General features: G+C 43.4%; 1 protein-coding gene across 2 annotated transcripts in view; it reads right to left on the bottom strand.

Moving 5' to 3' along the window:
- RPH3A (rabphilin 3A) overlaps window positions 1-25,804 on the bottom strand; it is a 151,910-nt gene that overhangs the window by 123,335 nt on the left and 2,771 nt on the right. The window contains exon 1 of one of the 2 annotated variants that reach the window (XM_069963973.1): window positions 20,347-20,428. The exons of the other annotated variant lie outside the window; for it this stretch is intronic. The gene's annotated coding sequence lies outside the window, so the exon portion shown is untranslated. Of the gene's footprint in view, window positions 1-20,346; window positions 20,429-25,804 lie in introns of those variants that run through there. 2 annotated transcript variants of the gene reach the window in all.

Consider the following 25,804-nt stretch of genomic DNA (forward strand, 5'->3'; position numbering starts at 1 on the left):
CTAAAAATATTTTATTAGGAGTCACATCCCAGTTATATGGGGGCAATAACGTCCCCTTCTCTGTTTAAATAATAGTTTTATGTTAAATATATTTTTAAAGGTTTTTTGGTGACATTTTTTCTAATTTTTCTATCATATATATATATATATATATATATATATATATATATATATATATATATATATATATATATTATAAAATAATCCTGAGATCTTGCAGTTTTCATTTTTACCACTGGGGCTTAAACTAAGCTGAGACTTCCTGTTGTGTCTGTGGTGATAAGAGGAGGCTGCTGTAAAGTGACCTGTACAGCATTGCAGCATCATGTGACACCAGTAGAAAGAGGAGACAATAGCAGCTCCCTGTGGAACGACCTCTTCACAGGTCACAGCGCGCTCAGTAATGTCTCACATTCATCTAAGGCAGTGCTTCTCAATTCCAGTCCTCAGGCCTCACCAACAGGTCATGTTTTGAGGATTTCCTATACAAAGAACAGCTGTGATTATACCTGAGTATAATTATATCCCCTGTGAAATACTAAGGAAATCCTCAAAACATGGCCTGTTGGTGAGGCCTGGGGACTGGAATTGAGAAGCACTGATCTAAGGGGACAGACTCTGTCTATTGTCATCTATGTCCATGAGTCTTGCTGTAAAGCAGGGATGGGGAACCTTCAGCCCTCCAGCTGTTGCAAAACTACAATTCCCATCATGCCTGAACAGCCAAAGCTTTCCAGGCATGATGGGAATTGTAGTTTGCAACAGCTGAAAGGCCGAAGGTTCCCCATCCCTGCTGTAAAGCATGTCACTAAATGCTGTTAAGAACAGCCCAGGCAAGCTGGTCGCCCCCAAAACAATATACAGAAAGTGAAATAAAAAGAATTACAGTCAGAGAATAAAAAAAGATTAGAATAAAAGAACAAGTTTTAGTATCTGACTTTGATCAGTAAGAGAACATTTAGGTGGCACCTTCCCTTTAACCATATTGTCCTTACAGTAACGATTTACAACCTAAAACTACAAAAAGCCATCAATGTTGTATGTGGTGAGGAGATGAAAAGCCAATTGGAGAGGTCCAGTGTGAAAGAAATCCCACCAGGTCATCTCAAGTGCTAAAAGCTTTGTCACCTACACAAGGTTCTTCATCCATGATCAATACATGAGAAGCACATGGAGCACAAAGTGATTGTGTATTGTCAGAATGGGAAATGAGAGTGATCGGGATAAGAAGCCGCAACGACGGACCCGTTTATCCTTTGGGGCATTGGGGGGGGGGGGGGGGTTATGCCGTCCCGGCTCTGATTAATCATCTACTAAATAATAATGATTTTATGTTTAGATTATTTATCTGCTGCTGCGGAGTCAGACTCCCAGGGGTGACCATTATAATACAATCACCGCCCCGGTTTTATTAGGAGATCGCCGGACGGAGCGCCGAAGAGCAAGAGCAAAGGCCATATTATACTATATGGAGGATCGGCTAACACCGGCAGCTCGGATGCGGCAATGTAAGACGGTAATAAGTGAGGTGTGGGACGGCATCAGCGGCGTATAATATAATAACGTTATAATAGTAACCCGTCCTGCAGTAATAACACTGAACGATTTACACCGTACAAACCTCCGACCCTGCCTCTAAGGGGTTTATCCGATTTCTCATATATTATTCTTTATCTATAGATCAGTGCTTCAAGGGACACTACATTATAATGACGCCTTATCTGTATTTTCTGTGCCGTGTTTTATTGTGTAGGATGACCGTCGTATTCTTCAGATATATATGATAAGGAGGAGAATGTGGAAAAGTGAGATGTACAGAAAGGGAAAGGTGACACCAATAGGGGCCTAGTTCAGGAACCGATAATCTTCCCGATTCGGCCGATTATCGCTCGGTGGAATGGAGACAATGATCAGCCGATGATCGTGTCAGCGGCTGATCGTTTATTTAGGTGCAAACCATCATCAGGCACCGACCGCGCATCGCTACGTGGAATAGCGACCAACGATTTCACAACCAGCATACATTACCTAGCCATGGTGCAGGTCTTCTCCTCCGCTCCTTCTCTCCTGGTCTCGCGCGCGCTGCACCAGCTTCGGAGCGGCCTGTCTGAGCTGACAGACCGCTCAGCCAATTACTGTCCGCAGCAGTCCTGGCCAGTGATTGGCTGAGCGGTCTGTCAGCTCAAATAGGCCGCTCCGAAGCTGCTGCTGCGCGCGCGGGACCAGGGGAGAAGGAGCGCAGGAGAAGCCCTGCAGCATGGCTAGGTAATGTATGCTGTTTAAACAAGGACTGCAAGGACATTGGTAATGATGTCCCTGAAGCCCTCACTAAACGATTATCAGGCGGTGAAATAGGTCCAGTAAACAAGCACACATCGACGCTCGTTTACATTATTGATCGGGCCCCCATCGGCCTATGGAATAGGACCCATAGATATAGATCACAGAAGCAGCTTAGCCCCACCCACCACCCCTGTAGAATGACCTTTGTACAGGTCACAGAACATGCTCAGAAACCTGCACAAGAATAGGGTCCGGAGATATTCATCGCGTCTATGTCTATGAGTATTGCTGTAAAGCATGTCACTAAATGTTGTTCAGGCACAATAGCTGCCCCTATAACAATGGACAAAAATAAAATGGCTAGAAGTTACAAAATCCAAGTTCAGTTCCCCTGTTGCTATCCAGTACCATTAAATTTTGGGGCCTCTTATACTATCTGAAGGAACTGGAAGGAAAGCGAAGGCCGCCCTCTGGTGCAATATCTGTAGACTAAATGGGGATAACCACAAAACCACCCGGAGCGCACACACACACACACACTCACACACACACACCTATCAGGGTTGTTCAAACCAATAGGCCCAACTCTATAACCATTGTTCCTGCATTAGCGGACGCAAATAATTGACAAGTCAATTATTTCTGCGGCCGTAGGGGAACAAGGGTCGTTGTTCAATACAATGTGTGAACAATGGCCGTTGTTCCCACAGAGAGCAAAGCAGTGCCTTATTTTAAGGCAAAAATGGCAATTTTTTTAATGGCCAACAATGTCCGTTCTTGTCTTAAAAAACACACTGGGGGAGATCAAACCTGGTGTAAAGTAGAATTGTCTTAGTCGCCCCTAGCAACCAATCAGATTCCACCTTACATTTTTCAAAGAATCTGTGAGGAATGAAAAGTGGAATCTGATTGGTTGCTAGGGGCAACTAAGACAATTCTACTTTACACCAGTTTGATAAATCTCCCCCACTGTGTGAACATAGCCCTAGGCTAGGCCATCGTATCGAAATAATGATCAAGTCAATTATTTCCAGACGTTGTCCATAGACTTCAATGCAATCTGCATTTAAAACAATGGCCGTTGCTATGAGTGCTAAATAACGGACGTTCTTCATACAGCATGTGAACATAGCCTAACTGTGAATCCAGAAGGAAAAGGGTTAAAATGATCCTGACTACTTAATGTTTCTGGAAAAATAAAAAATATCTATCTATCTATATACAGCTGACACAATTTAGCAGCTTTCCGAGTTTTCCGTGAATCCCTCTAAGGAATTGATGTTGGAAAAACTGCTGTTGCGGCAATTCTCGGCTGCTACAAACATGCGTTCACAGAAGTCCATTAATTATAAAGTATCACTTAACAGAAGAGGTTGCACGTCCCTTGTATACACCGGAATACTCCGAAAATAAGCGGAATAACCCCGTCTCCGGTACAATTACTATGTGACCAGGTGTAACTCGCCACGTTTGGGTCTTTGATATTTGATTTCATTATATTGCAGGAATTATAGAGACGAAAAGTCAAAGAAAGTTCTGGGCCCGTCCTCTGACATGCTCCATAGCAGCTTCATTGACGGCCTCTATGGCCAAGTCTACTCGCTCCTTCAATTCACTGGGGCTGAGCTGTGTAACCTGCTGAAGCCTATGTATGGACAGACTGGAACTGAATCTTAAAGGGGTTGTTCACACAAAAAATATTCTTTTAAATCAACTGGTGCCAGAGATTTGTAATTTACTTCTATTGAACAATCTCCAGCCTTCCAGTACTTATCAGCTGCTGTATGTCCTGCAGGAAGTGGTGTATTCTCTCCAGTCTGACACAGTGCTCTCTGCTGCCACCTCTGTCCATGTCAGGAACTGTCCAGAGCAGCAGCAAATCCCCATAGGAAACGTCTCCTGCTCTCCAGACTGGAAATAATAAGCCACTTCCTGCAGGACATACAGCAGTCCTAAAAAAAAAGTAAAAACACACGTATGAGCTACAGAAGCAGGACAGAGCGTGGACAGGTCAAGTACTCACTGGTCAGCAGTGGTATAGGGGGGATGGGGTTTACATACTCGCAGGGGAGTGTGTCTCTTATAGTATGTCTCTTATAGTATGTCTCTTATAATATGTCTCTTATACTATGTCTCTTATACTATGTCTCTTATACTATGTCTCTTATACTATGTCTCTTATACTATGTCTCTTATACTATGTCTCTTATAGTATGTCTCTTATACTATGTCTCTTATACTATGTCTCTTATACTATATCTCTTATACTGTGTCTCTTATAGTGTGTCTCTTATACTGTGTCTCTTATAGTGTGTCTCTTATAGTGTGTCTCTTATAGTGTGTCTCTTATAGTGTGTCTCTTATAGTGTGTCTCTTATAGTGTGTCTCTTATAGTATGTCTCTTATAGTGTGTCTCTTATAGTGTGTCTCTTATAGTATGTCTCTTATAATATGTCTCTTATAGTATGTCTCTTATAGTGTGTATCTTATAGTGTGTCTCTTATAGTATGTCTCTTATAGTGTGTCTCTTATAGTGTGTCTCTTATAGTATGTCTCTTATAGTGTGTCTCTTATAGTATGTGCCTTATAATATGTCTCTTATACTATGTCTCTTATAGTATGTCTCTTATAGTATGTCTCTTACCCTCCTCCTTGGTGCCGTTCAGCTGCAGTTAGCTTCAGGGTCCGGTAAGGCTGTTAGGAGCACTGCCCGCCCCCACAGCCTGCAGCTAATGATCGGTGCTAATGATCTGACCGGACTGTGGAGCACACCGCTAACTGCAACAGAACGGCACTGAGGAGGATGGTAAGACACATATCCTCCTCCTCTACGTCTCCTGTGCAATAGGAACATATCAGCAGGTTAGAGTCGCCTAATCTGCTGATATTTCCCGTTTAATACTTACACTGCAGGCAGGGGTGGGGAGAACATAGTAAAGAACCTATACTTACCTGTCCCCATGCCCTTGCAGCACCACATCATGATGCTCCTAGACCCCACTGGATGTCATCACTCAATTACTTTAGAACATCAGGGTGGGACAAAGCCCGCTCAGCCAGTCAGTGACGTAGCGGGGGAAGGGGGAGATATAGAGAATCCTGGCAGGGGTCCAGGAACGGGCGTAGTGCTGCAAAAGGCACCAGGACTGGTAAGTATAGGTTCTTACCTATGTTCCCCCCAAGCCCTGCCCCCTCCAATTATTTTTTATTTGCCCGGACTTATTGAATCCATTTGAAATCTTACATTTTTGAATGTTTCAAAAAAAAAAATATATATTTTGTTATTTTTTTGCCGTAGCGAAAAGCATCTACAGAAGTGTCCTCTTCGTGGCCATATGTAAAGCATTCCTTTCTGTCTGTTACATTTCAAAAGATATTTCCCCAAAAAGATTCTTCCAAATGTTTCCATCCCGCGCAGTCACGATAGGACGAAAGGCTCCGTGTTATTTGTGCGAATGTCTTAACAATCCAGTCACAGCAGAGACAAAGCTAATTGAAGTATATGATCCTGATTATTAATGCATGGTGCATGTCACATTGATATAAATTCAAGTGTGGAAACATTCTGTGCACCCATCTGTTTTATCATCCCGGCCCTGTACACAAAACAAATATCCAGGGCTGCGTTCCAGCTTTCTCAGAATCGCACCATTCTAATCAGACCAAACACAATCCAGATAGCATCAACCTGACTAAATGATTCTCTCCAGTTTAATTAAACAGCAGAAGCATGAAAAAAGATAAGACGATGAAACGTCATCGAAATAAATCCCGGCTGTTCCATCAGCCTTAGAGGCGCGGCCAGACTCGGAATATCTGACGGACACAAGGCTAAATTATTTACCGGGACAGTATAATTATAATGAACTGAATAATTTATTTAACTTTATTTGAAAGGATTTCAATACAAAATCCTGTAACTGTCGCCCCTGCAAATCCCTGTGAAACTCAAATCTGATGTCAGGGAATCTACGACATGGCGATCCAATCACAAACACTACAAATACTACTACAATTTTTTTTCTTTTAAATCAACTGGGTTCAGAAAGTTTTATAGATTTGTAATTTTAAATACTCCTATTTAAATATCTCAAGTCTTCCAGTACTTACAGCTGCTGTATGTCCTGCAGGAAGTGGTATTTTCTCTCCAGTCTGACACAGTGCTCTCTGCTGCCACCTCTGTCCATGTCAGGAACTGTCCATAGGAGTTGCAAATCCCCATAGAAAACCTCTCCTGCTCTGGGCAGTTCCTGACATGGACAGAGGTGGCAGCAGAGAGCACTGTGTCAGACTGGAAAGAATGCACCACTTCCTGCAGGACATGCAGCAGCTGTTAGTACTGGAAGAATAGAGATTTTTAAATAGGAGTAAATTACAAATCTATATAACTTTCTGAACCCAGTTGATTTGAAAGAGAAATATATTCGCCGGAGAACCCCTTTAAAAGCTACATGACATCATTGCAAGGCTAAATGTTATAGAACACATCCAGCGGAATAAACATACACTACTAAATATCCATGGACGGCTCCGCCAACATTCTCATCTGCATCAGCCATTCTGATATTTTTCCAAGAAGAATAGCGCAGTCTGCAGAACTAATAACGCTGCCAAATCCACCAGAACCCCCACAGACCTGAGGAACGTTAATGGGATCCTTCAGGGTCCAGAATCCATGTCATGGCTGAAACAGACACTACTACTATGATGCTGGGAGGAAATCAGCTTCAGCTGCAAAGCAACATTAAAAAGTTTCGTGTTTTTTTTTTTTTTCCGTTATATCAGACTTTGTTATAATGTTGGTATATAATGCGATAATTGACCAAATTATGCCGATTATTGCTCTGTGTAATAGAAACGACGATCAGCCGATGAAGCAATCGACTGATTGTTTCTTTAGGTTCAGACCTAAAATCATCAGACACCGACCGCGCTACGTGTAATAGCAACGCACGGCTAACGGCTAACGATTAAAAAATACTGCGGTCACGGCCAGTGATTGGCTGAGCGGCCTGTCAGCTCAGAGAAGCTGCTGAAAGGGAACAGAAGGCAGGAGGAGCCCGGGAGCATGGAGACGTAATGTATGAACAGTATAGGGCAAAGGCCTGCATGGACATCGCTAACGATGTCCATGCAGCCCTTGTTAAAAGATAATCAAGCCGTGTAATAGGCTCAGGTAATGAGCGCCGATCTGCTAGATTATATTATTGATGGGGCCAATGTAATATCAGTGTTGAACAATAAGACAGTAAGGAAAGGAAGGGGGGGGGGGTATTATTACGCATGCCAGATGCCACTGCCATAAGTTCTGTGCCACTCACACCATAAGGGGCAGTAAGGGGGCACAGCTGTGCACAGGGGGTACGGCCTGCAGATGCACAACAGTTACAACGTTTCTGGATCAACACAGAAGGGTTTCCTTAGGTTAAACGTGGTGGACTCTTGTCTTCTTTCAACCTTATTAACTATGTTACTATTTGTAGCTAAAATCTACACAAGGTCCAAGCTGGCTTAGATATTAGCAAGGGCAAATGGACGCTAATACTCTTAAAGTATAGTTTAAGGGTCTTTTTACACGTCCCGATCAGTGAGATCAGCGCTCGTCTGCACAGAGATCAGCGCTCGTCTGCACAGAGATCAGCGCTCGTCTGCACAGAGATCAGCGCTCGTCTGCACAGAGATCAGCGCTCGTCTGCACAGAGATCAGCGCTCGTCTGCACAGAGATCAGTGCTCGTCTGCACTGACTTTTTTTTTTTATTTGTAGAAAACAATTCCGTTAATACAATATATGCAGTTAATATAACGGGTCGCCAGGAAGGTGTTTGCTTACTCTGCCTATAGATTTTCCTTTACATAACGTATTACCAGAAATATCGCGATGGTCGATAACGTGCGCATCACCTACATCTTCAATTTAGATCCGTTTGGCATAAGGACAAATCTCGGCTCATCCAGTATTGAGCCGCATTGTAAAATTGTAGATTTAGTATAAATGACTATTGATTAACGTAACGTCCCCATATATCAGAGCAAACAAAACGGGACACTATGGAAATGGGGGCAGAAGACGTGGAGCATACCAAGTGAGAGCAGGAGCCACAGAACCCAATGCTCCATAATATGTTCTAATATCCCTGCGGACTAATAGGGACGTTGTTGCGTTTGAGGCCGCGTTCATACTCTGCCATGATGTAAAGGATCTGGGTAATGGATACATCGCTTGCATTGATGTGACTCCATTGGGGATTCATTTATCAGATGAACAGTGTAGCTTCTCTTCCTGTGAAGAATCCATATGCAAATGTGAATCCAGTCCCAGAACCCTCTATATCTCTATCATCCAACCCTACTATTAGCATCAAGTATATGGAACCAAAGATTGCATTATAGATGTGTATGTATATGAAGAGGACTGCTCCCCTGCCTGGTGTAGAATGAGGACGTCGTCAATGTATCCGGCTCCTCTGGTTTTCCTTCAGGCAGTGGGGGGTCGCTTGCATTTCTTGCTTGTTCAGTACAAACAATAGACATGTACAGCAGTCAGTGCATCCTTATAGTCAGTGCCGGGACTGATGAGCCCGTTCACTCAACAAAAACTAAGAAATTAGAACACATGGAAGCTTCCTATTGGCACAAAATCAGATGGTCAGCACTTGGCCCTATAGAAATGTAACAACAAAGAGGTAATAATAGTCAGAGACTCCTGTCTTCTCCCATTATTCAGCCTATAAACACTACAGCGAGCCGGAATACTTAACCCTGCCATAAAGATCCATTTCTGCATGAGTTAACCCTTGGCTCTCAGCAGTAACACACTTGACTCTCTACTATTAGGTCTACATGACTGGCCGGTTCATGGGGAGATTCATGGGGTAGTAATAAGGATCCTTGTTTGTTAGGATCACTTAGCATAAAGAGCGAATGGTAATTAACACCAATAAGACTTTAATGCTGGCATAGTAAGAGGCAATGGAAGCCAAGATTATTGTGACTGGGTCAGACAAGGTATTGATAGCGAGCGGTAATAAATGCCAAGATGATTTACCATTAATTATTTATTTATGTTTAACGTCTGCGACGGTAAAAGAACGGTGTATCACTAGCATAGAAAGATAGAAGATTGTCAGCAGATGAAGCCCCCCCCCCCCCCCCCCGGTCCATCTAGTCTGTCCTGTTAGTATTTCCCTTCCTATTATCTTAGGATAGATATGTGTATATACCAGGCAGGTTATGTTATTGTAGGTTTACCAACCACATCTGCTGGTAGTTTGTTCCAAGCTTCTACTACTCTTTCACTGTGTCCTCTTCAGTTTCAGTTTTTTCTAATAACACTTCCCTCCTGACCCTTCTTCCTCCTGTAACATATATAAAGGTTTCCATCATGTCCCCCCCTTTCCCTTCTTCCTCCTGTAAAATATATAAAGGTTTCCATCATGTCCTCCCTTTCCCTTCTTCCTCCTGTAACATATGTAAAGTTTCCATCATGTCCCCCCTTTCCCTTCTTCCTCCTGTAACATATATAAAGGTTTCCATCATGTCCTCCCTTTCCCTTCTTCCTCCTGTTACATATATAAAGGTTTCCATCGCGTCCTCCCTTTCCCTTCTTCCTCCTGTAACATATATAAAGGTTTCCATCATGTCCTCCCTTTCCCTTCTTCCTCCTGTAACATATATAAAGGTTTCCATCGTGTCCTCCCTTTCCCTTCTTCCTCCTGTTACATATATAAAGGTTTCCATCATGTCCTCCCTTTCCCTTCTTCCTCCTGTAACATATATAAAGGTTTCCATCATGTCCTCCCTTTCCCTTCTTCCTCCTGTTACATATATAAAGGTTTCCATCATGTCCTCCCTTTCCCTTCTTCCTCCTGTTACATATATAAAGGTTTACATCATGTCCCCCCTTTCCCTCCTTCCTCCTATAACATATATAAAGGTTTCCATCATGTCCCCCCTTTCCCTTCTTCCTCCTGTAACATATATAAAGGTTTCCATCATGTCCTCCCTTTCCCTTCTTCCTCCTGTAACATATATAAAGATTTCCATCATGTCCCTCCTTTCCCTTCTTCCTCCTGTAACATATATAAAGGTTTCCATCATGTCCTCCTTTCCCTTCTTCCTCCTGTAACATATATAAAGGTTTTCATCATGTCCCCCCCCCTTTCCCTTCTTCCTCCTGTAACATATATAAAGGTTTCCATCATATCCTCCTTTCCCTTCTTCCTCCTGTAACATATATAAAGGTTTCCATCATGTCCTCCTGTCCCTTCTTCCTCCTGTAACATATATAAAGGTTTCCATCATGTCCTCCTGTCCCTTCTTCCTCCTGTAACATATATAAAGGTTTCCATCATGTCCTCCCTTTCCCTTCTTCCTCCTGTTACATATATAAAGGTTTCCATCATGTCCTCCCTTTCCCTTCTTCCTCCTGTAACATATATAAAGGTTTCCATCATGTCCTCCCTTTCCCTTCTTCCTCCTGTAACATATATAAAGGTTTCCATCATGTCCTCCTGTCCCTTCTTCCTCCTGTAACATATATAAAGGTTTCCATCATGTCCTCCTTTCCCTTCTTCCTCCTGTAACATATATAAAGGTTTTCATCATGTCCCCCCCCCTTTCCCTTCTTCCTCCTGTAACATATATAAAGGTTTCCATCATGTCCTCCCTTTCCCTTCTTCCTCCTGTAACATATATAAAGGTTTCCATCGTGTCCTCCCTTTCCCTTCTTAAGGGTAGTGATTTCTGACAAACTTAAAGTGACTCTGTACCCACAATCTGACCCCCCCAAACCATTTGTACCTTCGGATAGCTGCTTTTATTCCAAGATCTGTCCTGGGGTCCGTTCGGCAGGTGATGCAGTTATTGTCATAAAAACAACTTTTAATCCTTCAGCGCTGTGTCTAACGGCCGGGGCTTACATTAGTATATGCATTAGGCTGGCACACCCTCTCTGTCCATCCTCTCCACCCTTCTCATTATTAGGAATGATCCAGGAACATTTACTGCTGCTTGAGCTTTGCACAGGTGTATTAATGATCCCGCCCATGTGCCGGGCTGACACAGGTGGGGAATAGGAAGTAATCTGCCTGGAGTATTTCTAATAAGGAGGAGGGTGGGGAGGAGGGACGGAGAGGGTGTGCCAGCCTAATGTAAGCCCCGGCCGTTAGACACAGCGATGCAGGATTTAAAGTTTTTATGATCAATTGTTTTTATGACAATAACTGCATCACCTGCCGACCGGACCCCAGGACGGATCTTGGATTAAAAGCAGCTATCCGAAGGTACAAGAGGTTTGGGGGGGTCAGATTGTGGGTACAGAGTCGCTTTAAGGTTGTCAGAAATCACTACCCTTAAATCCTTCTCTTTTGAAGTCTTTGCTAACACAGAGCTGCTGATATGATACTCAGATAGAGGATTCCTCCTCCCCAAGTGCAATATTTTACATTTCGGAAAACTGAACTGCAGTTTCCATTGTTTGGATGACATATCTAGTAATGCTAAATTCTCTTCCAAATTACTGACACCTCCAGGAATATAAACCCTATTGCACACTTTTGTGTCATCAGCAAACAGACAAACCTTACCTACCAACCCTTCTCCTATATCATTATCCTTACCCACCAACCCTTCTCCTATGTCACTATCCTTACCTACCAACCCTTCTCCTATGTCACTATCCTTACCTACCAAACCTTCTCCTATGTCACTATACTTACCTACCAAACCTTCTCCTATATCACTATCCTTACCCACCAAACCTTCTCCAATGTCACTATACTTACCTACCAACCCTTCGCCTATGTCACTATCCTTACCCACCAACCCTTCTCCTATGTCACTATCTTTACCTACCAAACCTTCTCCTATGTCACTATACTTACCTACCAAACCTTCTCCTGTCACTATCCTTACCTACCAAACCTTCTCCTATGTCACTATCCTTACCTACCAACCCTTCCCCTATGTCACTATCCTTACTATCCTTACCTACCAACCCTTCTCCTATGTCACTATCCTTACCTACCAACCCTTCTCCTATGTCACTATCCTTACCTACCAACCCTTCTCCTATGTCACTATCCTTACCTACCAACCCTTCTCCTATGTCACTATCCTTACCTACCAAACCTTCTCCTATGTTATTATCCTTACCTACCAAACCTTCTCCTATGTCACTATCCTTACCTACCAACCCTTCCCCTATGTCACTATCCTTACCTACCAAACTTTCCCCTATATCACTATCCTTACCTACCAACCCTTCTCCTATGTCACTATCCTTACCTACCAAAGCTTCTTCTATGTCACTATCCTTACCTACCAACCCTTCTCCTATGTCACTATCCTTACCTACCAAACCTTCTCCTATATCACTATCCTTACCTACCAAACCTTCTCCTATGTCACTATCCTTACCTACCAATCCTTCTCCTAAGTCACTATCCTTACCTACCAACCCTTCTCCTATGTCACTATCCTTACCTACCAATCTTTCTCCTAAGTCACTATCCTTACCTACCAACCCTTCTACTATATCACTATCCTTACCTACCAACCCTTCTCCTATGTCACTATCCTTACCTACCAACCCTTCTACTATATCACTATCCTTACCTACCAACCCTTCTCCTATGTCACTATCCTTACCTACCAACCCTTCTCCTATGTCACTATACTTACCTACCAACCCTTCTCCTATATCACTATCCTTACCTACCAAAGCTTCTTCTATGTCACTATCCTTCCCTACCAAACCTTCTATGTCACTATCCTTACCTACCAACCCTTCTCCTATGTCACTATACTTACCTACCAACCCTTTTCCTATGTCACTATCCTTACCTACCAACCCTTCTCCTATGTCACTATCCTTACCTACCAACCCTTCTCCTATATCACTATCCTTACCTACCAACCCTTCCCCTATATCACTATCCTTACCTACCAAACCTTCTCCTATATCACTATACTTACTTACCAACCCTTTTCCTATATCACTATCCTTACCTACCAACCCTTTTCCTATATCACTATCCTTACCTACCAAACCTTCTCCTATATCACTATACTTACTTACCAACCCTTCTCCTATGTCACTGACAAACAATCTGCACAATCTAGGCCTGTGCCTATGGCAGGAGGCTATTTTATTTACATTAATAGTTTACTTGTTTTTTTAGTCTTGATGTCGGATGCGTATCTGCTACAATGTTAAATGTGAAGGTTTGAGGCCGGGACATTGCTGCAAACCCCTTCGGGGGAAGGTCTGTGAAAAATTAGGTCATTGAGGGTCTGTACATGATGATGTGCAGTAGGCAGTGGTGGGCTGATTTCATTCTCACATGAGCAAATGTATGAGTTTCTGACCCTGGAATCCTGGTGCCTAAATATCACTGCAGAGTCCAATAAGTAATCTGGAGCCTGCATATAGTGTCAGGTGAAAAGCAAGTTATGGTTATTATATTACTACATTCATATTAAGAACATTGTCCAAAACTCTTATCTAAGGTAAAGAAGAAAAAAAATGAAATAAAAACTAAAATAAAATATGCTCCATATGATTCAACATCAGTTTTCACATTTATTTTGAAGGGGTAGTTCACCAACCACAAATGTATTTCATATTAACTGGTGTTAGTACTTTTCAGCTGCTGTATGTCCTGCAGGAGGTGGTATATTCTCTCCAGTCTGACACAGTGCTCTCTGCTGCCACCTCTGTCCATGTCAGGAACTGTCCGGAGCAGCAGCAAATCCCTATGGAAAACCTCTCCTGCTCTCCAAACTGAAAAGAATACACCACTTCCTGCAGAACATACAGCAGCTGATAAGTACAGGAAGACTTGATGTTTCTTAATAGAAGTAAAATACAAATCTCTAGCACTTTCTGGCACCAGTTGAAAATATCCCTCTTTGTAAGAACTACTGTAAACCAGACAGGGTATGAAGTGCTCACGTACAGACCTACCACATTATTCCCAACAGCTAACGGCTATATCTCAGGGATCGTCCATGAAAATAGTTTTTCACTCTCGTATATGTCGTCCAAACTTTGGGATTATTTTTCAACAGCAGAGGCTTTCATCCGGCTATCCTATCACACGTCATCCCGCTGTCACTTTAAGAGGTAATACATACATACTCTGCTGAGGCAGAGACTATTCATTGTGTATTGTTATATTTCCGGACGTATTTTATTCTCCCCTTTTGGACTCTCCATTGATTATGGTGAATTCTTTATTCTCATTGTAATGATCAATACCTGATTTCCATCCACCAGGGATGTCTAAGAATAAGGGCAAATTACAGGAGTCGTCTGATTATAATTATTGCCGCTGCGTGTGGTGTAACTGCTTATTAAGTTAAATAGGACAAGTACTTTTCTTGTGTGATATGAGAGCAGGAAAACTTTGCTCATTCTTAGAGATGAGTGAACCTGGAGCATGCTGGAGTCCATCCGGACCCGAACTTTCAGCATGTGATTAGCGGTGGCTGCTGAAGTTGGATAAAGGCCTAAGGCTATGTGGAAAACATGGATATAGTCATTGGCTGTATCCATGTTTTCCAGACAACCTTAGAGCTTTATCCAAGTTCAGCAGCCCCCGCTAATCAAGTGCCGAACATTCGGGTTTGGATCGACTAGAACCCGATCCCGGTTCGCTCATCTCTACTCATTCTGTACATTTAGTTTTTAGTAGGAATATTTTTCCTGTTTTAGGGTGGGTTCATGCTGAGGAATTATCGTGGATAATGTCCGCGGAATTCCGCAGTATGTCCGCACGCGCCTTTCTGCCGGCTCCATAGACACTATTCTATGGACCGGCGTATTCCGCTATGGAGCCTGCGGAAAGGCGCGCTGACATACTGCGGAATTCCGCGGACATTATCCGCGAGAATTCCGTAGTATGAACCCACCCTTACTCAAGTTTTCGGCTACGATCTCACGCAGTCTTCTTTGTGGCCATTTTACGGCAGTCTTTTAGATCATTGAGCGCTTTCACTAGCAGCCAGTAGTGTCATCTTTGGCCGGTCTCCCTGAGTTCAGCAATGTGTTTCTCTTATGGCTCTACTAGACATTGTTTCTACCTAGCCAGAATCCTGCTCCACACTGATGAGGGGCAACACCCCAAAACAGCTGTATGTGGATGGATACCTGGCCTTGGTTTTTCCCTTGTCATTGCATTGACTTATAGGGCCACTTAATATGGTGGTTTTGGTGGTTTCCCTACAGGAGCCGCCCCTTGTCTGGGTCCTTTCCGGAGGGATATCTTGCTAGTCCTGTGTTTTGAGACTCTGATGAGGCTCCACAGGCTTCTCTTTTGCATATTAAGTCTTTTAGATCAATCAGGTATAAACGTCACTCACGGATCTACTGATCGGGGTAAAAACACTGGGGTGAAGCAGCGGGAGAGGTGACAACATCAGATGAGGTGCCACATGGCATAAAACAGCTGTCATCTTACTTGTTGCCTCACCTCAGTGTTTTGACCAGTTTGTCTTGACTTGCCCATGAAGTAAAGAGGAACTTTTTGTATCAGAAGATGAGTGAGTGACGATGATTCTTCTTTTAGATATTAAACTTACATATCAATAAGGATGAGTCTTACGGGGATCTTTGTTGGACTGTTTCCGACTATGATCGGCCTCAGCCAGTGATCAGCATGTCAGTACAGAGAAGAGGAAGCGCTGACATTGGGGCCTGGTGCTAAGGAGGGTTTAGAGGGAGGCGAGTACAACTTTTTGTATGTTACACCGTCACCCTGGGCATTTATGTGATGATCCCACACCTTAGACTTTAGTCCATCAGCCATCAATCTAAGGTGCATGAGGCTGTCCTGACCGTCCACTGATGAAGTCAGACGTGATGGAGAAATCACACCCAATCCCTTAGTTTCAGGAGAGATAAGCCGCAGTCAGAACTCTCTCACTGTGATTTACCCCTCCCCATAGAGAACACAGGAACACTTGGTCGTGCGACATGTTCCTGTGATTGGGGAGGACAGGGGCCGGTCGGGGGGAGATACTGTAAGTGATGACCTGAAATCTGGTTTGTTTTTTTCTTTAACCAGACAACTTACCGCTACAAAGCATTGTTTGATATTAGAATATAACTGAATTGCAACTCAAGTGAATAGAGCAGAGTTGCATTTGCAAACAGATCAGTGCATTGGGAGCAAAGCAGCCATATTTTACTAATCTTAAACGACCCCTTCAAGCCAATGTGCCATAAACCCAAATCAGTTAAAACATGGCCTCTTTCTCCCAGAGACAGCACCGCTCTTGTCTCCAGCTCAGGTGTGGTTTGCAATTAATCTCCATTCACTTCAAAGGAACTGAGTTTCAAAACCAACCCCAACCCAAACTGGAGACAAGAGCAGTGCTGTCTCTGGAAAAAAATGGCCATGTTTTTGTAGTGCTGGATAACCCCTTTAACTAGCCTCAAAAAAGGTAAGTTATTCAGGCATTTTGATATGATATTGGTATGTCTCTAACCTTCCTTCTCGACGCCGTTCAGGTTCAGTTGGTCCGGTGAGACCATTAGGCGCACAGCCCCCCCCCCCCCTATGAATAGAGCCGTCCATCCAGGGGTGGGGGGGCCAGATTGGTGCTATGGGGCGGGCAGTGCTCCTAACCGGTGCTCCGTGGAGCACATAACTAACTGCACGGTAACGGCACAGAGGAGGAAGGTAAGAGACACACCATCATCCTCAGTGTCTTCTGTGTAATAGGAACATATCAGCAGGTTAGATTCGTCCAATCTGCTGATAGTTCCCCTTTAAGACAATTTTTTAGGAAAGGAGAGAGCTATGTACATATTTGTGGACCATATTTCAGCCTTTTTTGTGTTCCTACACCGATTTTTCCGCCACTTTGTATATAAGGTTATGCTCTCACATAGTGTATTTAGCCATATTTTTATTGGCTCAGTGGTTACCACTAATAGCCTTGCAGCGCTGTGTTCAAATCCCACTAAGGGCAAGATCTGCAAAGAGTTTGTATGTTCTCTCCATATCTGCCTGGGTCTCCTCCAAGTAATCCGGTTTCCTCCCATGCCCCATACTGATAGGTGAATTTAGATTGTGAGTCCTAATGGGGACAAGGGCCAAAAATGGACAAATGGAAGCGATTGGCCCTATACAAATAAAAGCATTATTATAAGAGCCATTTGCCGCTCAAAAAATGGCCAGAAATCCAGAGCATGAACAGAAATAGAATAGTACACCAATTACAGCAAATGCTAGTTACTGCTCTAGGCTAGGTTCCCACACAGTATTTTTAGTATTTTGCAACCAAAACCAGGAGTGGATTGAATAAACAGAAAGGCTATGTTCACACACTGCGGAAATATAGTGGATGGCCGTGGTTAAATGGCAAATAACAGCCGATGTTTTAAAATAGCGGCAATTATTTCCCATTGAACCACGGCCATCCACTCTATTTCAGCAGCGTGTGAACATAGCCCTTCTGTCTTTTTTATCCACTCCTGGTTTTGGTTGCAAAATACTGAGCAAAAATACTGTGTGGGAACAAGGCCTTATACTGCAGATTGTGAACTAAACCTTCGCCATAATAACTTGCACTCATTCATTGTCACCAGAGAAGAATCGGCGTCATCACCAACGTTGTTAAGGCAATGACTGGAATCAATAGCTGCGCTGGGTCAAGTTATCTATAATCCCAAACAGCTAATATATCATTATATGCCTCTGACCTCCAGCTAATCGCCATGTATAGAAGCTGTTAGGATACAGATAACACCACTTTCTCTATACAGCAAACTCATATATGTAGCACTATAGCAGTAGCATCTATAGTAGCTTCCCAGTTTAGCGGCACTTTTTCGGTCCACGAAATATTTCCACTGAAAAAAACCTAAACATGTAGTAAAACTGGATTACCTGGGCACTTTTAAAATTAAAGGGGTTGTTCACAAAAAAATTACTACAATTCAACTGGTGCTAGAAAGTGCCAGAGATTTGTAATTTACTTCTATAAAAAAATCTCCAGTCTTCCAGCACTTATCAGCTGCTGTATGTCCTGCAGGAAGTGGTGTATTCTTTCCAGTGTGACACAGTGCTCTCTGCTGCCACCTCTGTCCATATCAGGAACTGTCCAGAGCAGGAGAGGTTTTCTATGGGGATTTGCTGCTGCTCTGGACAGTTCCTGACATAGACAGAGGTGGCAGCAGAGAGCAAAGAATACACCACTTCCTGCAGGACATACAGCAGCTGATAAGTACTGGAAGACTGGAGATTTTTTAATAGAAGTAAATTGCAAATCTCAACCAGTTGATTTGAAAGAAAAAATATTTGGTGAAGAACCCCATGTGAAGAAAACCATCATTTGTTGGCGCAAAATTAGTGCACAAATAAGCACATTGAAACTTTGGGAAGGGAAAAGGTTTACGAGGTGCCAAAGAATGACTGCACCACTATCAGAAATCCAGGCAGATTTGACCAGAATTTCCATTGCTTCCCCCCACGGTGTATGAACAAATTCACATTACACAATGGATAATACACGTCCTCAGCCACCAAAACCCATTATACTCCGCAAATTATAGGAGAGAGAAGGATTGCATTCCCATCCATGACAAGTAGTTTATTAGTGGTTTCTCCTCCATAGATACGAGGAGATTTTCTTTACCACACCCTGCACTTAATTCCAGTGTTGAATGGAAAATCATTAGCCCATGGTAGTGGAATCCATTATCCACATCCATGATGCATTTCATTTTCGGTTCCCCTTCATTGTACAGAATAGGAAGCACACAGGCAGGATGGGATGACACATAGAAATGATCGTTTCTTAGCTACGTCTATAAGCTCTTCTGCCATTTCTACGGTTTATCTCAAATCCCTCCATAAGAATTCTGAATACCATGTGTGCACCGTCTTACATTGCAGTCCCCCCCCCCCCCTCCCTATATGCAGCCAGTCCAATACTGGTGTACTCAGCCGATGCACTACTGGGAATCCGCAATGAGAGAGGCAACTTAAAGGGTTAACTTTAAGGGATGATATTTGCACTTATAAATCCCAGTTAATCCACATTTTAATTGCCGATCGGAAAGCAAAAAGTACCGTATCTCATGGCTGAATATATAGCGACTACCGCAAAAAATGCTCGGCGATGCACCAAGTGCGCCATTTTTTGCCCATGCGGCAATTACCACATTACAACCGCTACCTGTACAGGGACCATTAGCAAGTTAAGGAACTGGTGTTAGAAGATTGAAAAAAAAATCATAAATGACAACATAAACAATATATATGTTAGGATTAAACAATAATATATATACATATATGCATTAATACAAACATGATGGCAAAAAACTATCAATTGCAGAAGGTAACATTTTCTCCTAAAGAGCTTGCAATCTAATGCAGGAATGGAAATACAATCTGCGCACAAGTCTTTACCAATATATTTTAATAAGTTTAGCAATTACCCGGCACGCGAGAGGTTAAACGCATCTGATCGGCTGCGTCGAGCTGCGTTAAACCCCAAGATTGTATTTGAAGCCAAAGGGTTAAACTCCTTCCGTTTCCTAGACAAAAGAAGCGAGCAGAGCCGGGCACAATGCTATGCAGCACACACACATCTGCAAACTTGGTGCCGCATTTAAACAAGAGCCATTCTGCAGCCAAGTACAACTGGTGCAATCTATAAAGAAGCACCCCCACCCCCCCTCCATGCTTCAATGACAGTAAAAGAAATTAGTGGCTTCCTCCCATCAACGACTACAAGGATTCTAGGGATTCCCATTGCAATCAATAGAGACCCAGATAGAACCCCGGCTTAAGTTCACAGAACAGACTGGATCCACAGACACCACATCTCCCAGCAATTACGCTGACATTATGGGATGGTAAATCATACAGCGACCGTACAGCACAGACAAGTTCAGCACCATGGAAGGAATGCGTCCATGGGAAAGGCGCCGAATTGCCGCTGCCTTGTATTGTGGTAGATAGAGAGAGCACAATCTTATTATCTAACACAATACACCAGGCAACGTCAAAACCCCAGGCCAAAAGAGCATCCCCTTCTATTGTATTTACCTCTGTGTGAGGCGGCGGTGGTGGAAATTGGAGACCCCCTCTTGTAATAGAGGCTGGTGGTGGTGGGTGCAATGCTCTGCAGCTGCAGAAGCCTTTGTTGAGTTGCCTGTAAGGTAAAAAGACAAAAGCAAAAAAAGTAGAGAGAGAGAGGTAAAGAAAGTGCTCCACTACATTGCTGCAGCTGACAGGTCTCTGGGAAAGGCAGCAAATGCTCCTGCTGGACGTCTTGCTGAGCAGGCAATGTATGCGCACTCTCCTGGGCTCACAGAGAATCAATACAGCACATCAGCTGCCAGGAGCCGCTGACTGCAGAACACGCCTGCTGATGCTATGAATGAAGCTGCTGCTGCCACGACATGGGACTGGGAGCTCTGCACACACCATTCATGGCTTCCACTCATCCCTCCATATAATAACATGCAGTATAGGGGGGGCAATCCGCCGGAACCTGTGCATCCCCCAGAATGTCATTAATTCCTGATCATAGAGATATAGAAAGAGGGTCCATATCAGTCTACGTGACATTAGCGCTATCATTATTGAGACAATGCTAATGATGATCTACTCCATTATAGCAGCTCATTACCCCCCTCCTACGAAGCCCGGCGCAGTACGCTGGGAACATGGCCACGCTTCACGAGGGACGGTTTCAGATATTTTACAGAACAATGTATGGCGTTTAACATTGCCGTTAATAACCGACTATAGAATTTTCCTCAAAGTCTTATGGTGCGTTTACACAGACAGATTTATCTGACAGATCTTTGAAGCCAAAACCAGGAACAGACTATAAACAGGGATCAGGTCATAAAGGAAAAACTGGGATCTATCCTCTTTTCAAATCCATTCCTGGCTTTGGCTTCCAAAATCTGTCAGATAAATCTTTAAATGGTGTAAACGCACCATTAGGCTGGGTTCACACTACATATATTTGAGGCCTCATAGCAACCAAAACCAGGAGTGGATTGAAAACACAGAAAGGATCTGTTCACACAATGGTGAAATTGAGTGGATGGCCGCCATATAACGGTAAATAACGGCCATTATTTCAATATAACAGCCGTTGTTTTAAAATAACAGCAAATATTTGCCATTAAATGGCGGCCATCCACTCAATTTCTACATTATGTGAACAGAGCCTTTCTGTGTTTTCAATCCACTCCTGGTTTTGGTTGCAATATGAGGATCTGACTTGAGGACCAAATACAGCCTCAAATATACGTAGTGTGAACATAGCTAAGGGTTCATTTACACAGAAAGATTATCTGACAGATTTGAAGCCAAAGCCAGGAATGGATTTGAAAGGAGGAGAAATCTCAGGCTTTCCTTTATCACCTGATCTCTGTTTACAGTCCATTCCTGGCTTTGGCTTCAAATCTTTGGCAGATAATCTGTCAGATAATCTTTCTGTGTAAATGGACCCTTATGCTGGGTTTACACGGAACGATAATTTGCCCAATCGAACGATTAACGATTTTGAAGCAACGATTTGGTTTTTATAACGATCAGCGTTTAGATGGAGAAAAATCGTTAGAAGATTCGTAAGAAAAATCGTTATTGCGATCGTTTTTAAGATCGCTTAAGCCCATCTTTTACATAGGGTGAATGAAGACTGTTTACACGAAGCGATCTGCGAATTTTTAGCGAATGACGAATGACGATTTGAGAACGTTGAAAGATCAAAATGAACGATTTTTCGCTCGTTGCTTGATCGTTTGCTGTGTTTACACAGAACGATTATCGCTCAAATGCGATCGTTATTGCGAAAATTCGAGTGATAATCATTCCGTGTAAACGCAGCATTAGGGCGCCATCACGCACACTTCTTGTCTGACGTTTTTCAGGTAAAAAAAAAAAAAAAAGATCGGAAAAAAATGCCATTTTTTCCCATGATTTTGAGTTTTGTTTGTTTTTTTCGTGCGTTTTTGACCCTATGCGTGAATTATGTGAATAGCCTTTTGATTCTAACATGGACTTAATTGCTGAAGTTCGTGTTTGAGTCCATATGAAGACTGAATGCACCCGCTCCAGAAAGGAAGGGGTTAAGTGACCCCATTCCTTGCTGAACCCGGCACCAGACTCAGCACAGAGAGTTTGCTGTGTATCGGGTAACTGGGGGAAGGGGAGAAGAACAAACAGTTTGGTCCCCAGGGGGTTAACTCAACCCCCTGTGGGCTAGAGTGTGGTCCATAGGAGGGGTGGGAGGGGGTCTAGTGGGTGACAGTCTGGTTAAATTAACTCTCTGGGGACCAGAATGTATCCCTCTGGACCCCCTCCCACCCCCCTACAGACCACAGTCTGGGGATCAGACTTACGTTTTCTTCCCAGAAAAGCACCACTAAAAACACCATACACATCAGCAATGGCGTTTTTTAGTGGAGCAGAAGACTTCTATTGAAGTCAATGGGAGAAAAACACAAAACCCTCAGCATGCTTAATTTTGGAAAAACTGCCTCAAAAACGCCAGAAAGGAAGGAAAAACAGCACCCCAAAAACACCGTGGGGAGATTTATTAAACTGGTGTAAAGTAGAACAGGCCCGGTTGCCCCTAGTAACCAATCAGATTCCACTTTTCATTTCTCACAGATTCATTGGAAAGTTAAAGGTGGAATCTGATTGGTTGCCGGGGGCGACTGGGCCTGTTACACTTTACACCAGGTTTGATAAATGTCTTCCCATGTGTGTAAAGCCGACCATAAAGTTCCATTAGTGATAAATGCCTCCATGCCATAAAAGCTTTGTCCTCCCTCATCTCCATATTGAAGATCATTTTATGGCTGTGTTCACACCTGGTGTTTCCATCAGGATTAGTTCAATTAAAACCGAGAGAGGGTTGAGTTCGCTGAGGTTCACACTATGTAAAAATGATGGCCGTCTTTCATAACAACAAGGGCCGTCGTTGTGCAAATAACATCTAGGAGGTTGGCTTTACACTGCCTTAAAATCTTGGAAAAACAGCAATAAAAACGCTAGCGGCCAGATGTTAGCTGGAGGTCAATGGAAATTTAGGATCGTCCTTGCACACATGGGGGAGATTTATCAAACATGGTGTAAAGTGAAACTGGCTCAGTTGCCCCTAGCAACCAATCAGATTCCACCTTACATTTTACAAAGTGTCTGTGAGGAATGAGAGGTGGAATCTGATTGGTTGCTGGGGCAACTGAGCCAGTTTTACTTTACACCATGTTTGATAAATCTCCCCCTATGTCAGGCATGTCCAAACTTTTTTCGAAGAGTGCCAAATTTGATGAAGTGAACATGTGCGAGGGCCGACCATTTTACATGCTATATATATGTGCGATGCCCTGGCCCCTGGGGGCCACTTCCGCAGTGCTGGTGTTATGAGCGGGCAATGACCGGGGCAGCTGCAGGGGTTATACTTGTCACGGTATAGGCCTGAGGGCAGCACAGCTGTAGGGCCGGTCTGTGGAACCTGCGGGTGATGATGGGCATGCGATTCTTCGCTGCACCTAGTCAGGGCACCAGTTAGTGGACACCAATGCCAGGGTTCAGTAACAGCGGTTTTTATTATAGAAAAGGTAACTAGTAGCAACAGTTCTGTCCGGATGCAACCAGGTATATAGCAGGCTTTGACAAATAAAGCAGGAGTGGTGCTGCATAGGCTGTGAGAATACGTGCCGGATGATGGGAGTAGGAGTATGAGAGAAATAGCGTTGCTGGGTGGATTAGCTTGAGAATAATACTTGCTGTGAATCCTTGCAGCGATGAGGAGCGATAACGGAATGACACCCAGATGAGAGAGAAGACTCCGGTCACTTGAGCAGGCAGATACAGCCGAAGACTGGTATATAGCAGCAGACTTAGTCACTCTTCTGTGGGAGAGGATAGAACCACACAACCTCCTTGCTTGGAAGCAGGGGCTGAACTCACTTGTCAGCAGGAAGTGGGAGGTCACATGGTTGCTCCTGGCCAGAGCTAGTCGGCCATTGGAGGAACCATGGTTACAGGTCACGTGATCAACAGCCTTGCATACCACTGTACACTGTAATACACAGGAACACATGAGAATACACATGAAAATGCACAATACCAGAGAATACTAGGGGAAAACCAGCAGCAGTTGCAGTGCAAACACTTACCAGAACAGGCATTGACACAGAAATAGAAATGGGCATAATAGGAGTAGTAGTCTGCATGTTCTGGGACACTGCATACCTCCCTAGCAAATTTGAGCCGACCTCGGCGAATCTAGAAGGCAGCAAACATGAATAGACTGGACAATCAAACAACAGGAATGAATGATGAGAGTGAGTGTGATGAGGTGTGTGTTTCCCACGCCCAAGGCACAGGTGAGAAGAGAGAGAGGATGAGAAACCCTAGTGGCAGGACTTCACCTAGGGGTGCCTAACGTACTCTGGCGACCAGGTAGCTAGTGCGTGAACCATCTGACATGTAAGCCAGGACAACTTAACTGCTGGCGGGTGACCCTCCATATTCCAGCCAGTTAGACAGTAGGTTTTTCTGTTAAATGTGTTACCCTACTGGAGGAGAACTGTGAAGACCTGTGTACTACCTTGGCGTGTCTGAGTAGTGTCTTGGATACCTGGAAGAGAAAAGAACAAAATAATAAAAGCAAACATACATGGGGAGCTCCCTTTCATACCACTCAATCACACACACAAGCACTCCACAGGCCAAACACACGAAAAGATATCCAAGGTGCAATATGTATGGACCAGTGTGAAGGTTAGGTATGACTATGTGTGATAACTACTGTGTTGGGACAAGACGGAGGTGAACAAATACTGGAAACAAAAGGAAGGGAAACACAAAAGACAACAAATACTGCGAGGTCTTGAGGAGAACTGGCTCACATGAATCTGAATGAAAATCTGAGAAAAAATCTGCATACGAACTGGCTCAACTAAATCTTTCCAGCTATAGATATGATAATAATACACAATAATGAGACTGGATGAGAAAATACACTCCTACATAAACTAGGCTTTCTCTGAGGTATATGTAAACTGACTTCTCTTACTCAGAGGAGGAGCTATCTGTCTTAGACACTGGAAAATATACTGTTTTACAAAAGAGGCACTCTACTCTGAGGCAATCTATGTAACCTTTTGCTTACTCAGAGGAGGAAATACAAAGACTCTGATAACACTAGAATACAATAGTAGAATAAGTGCAATAATGAAATAAGTGCAATAATACCCTGTGTGGAACACACAATCACAGGAAAGTGCATTAGGAAGGAATGGGTTAAGTGTCTCTGTTAGGTAGAGTCTCTTTTAGGCAATTAGACATCGTCCATGTAAAAGGCTCTGGGACAGGCACTAGAGAACCTTTTGTTACTGTAAGTGTCCATCAGCTCATGGCTGGTTAGTACAGGGAACTTGGTCAGGAGGACCAGGCACGAACCTTGAACATTGCAGGAACTGGAACAATTAAACAACACACAAAAGAAAAACAGTTTAAGGGCTCTGGTCTC

This window comes from Dendropsophus ebraccatus, chromosome 3 (genome assembly GCF_027789765.1).
Source record: "Dendropsophus ebraccatus isolate aDenEbr1 chromosome 3, aDenEbr1.pat, whole genome shotgun sequence".
NCBI lineage: Eukaryota > Metazoa > Chordata > Amphibia > Anura > Hylidae > Dendropsophus > Dendropsophus ebraccatus.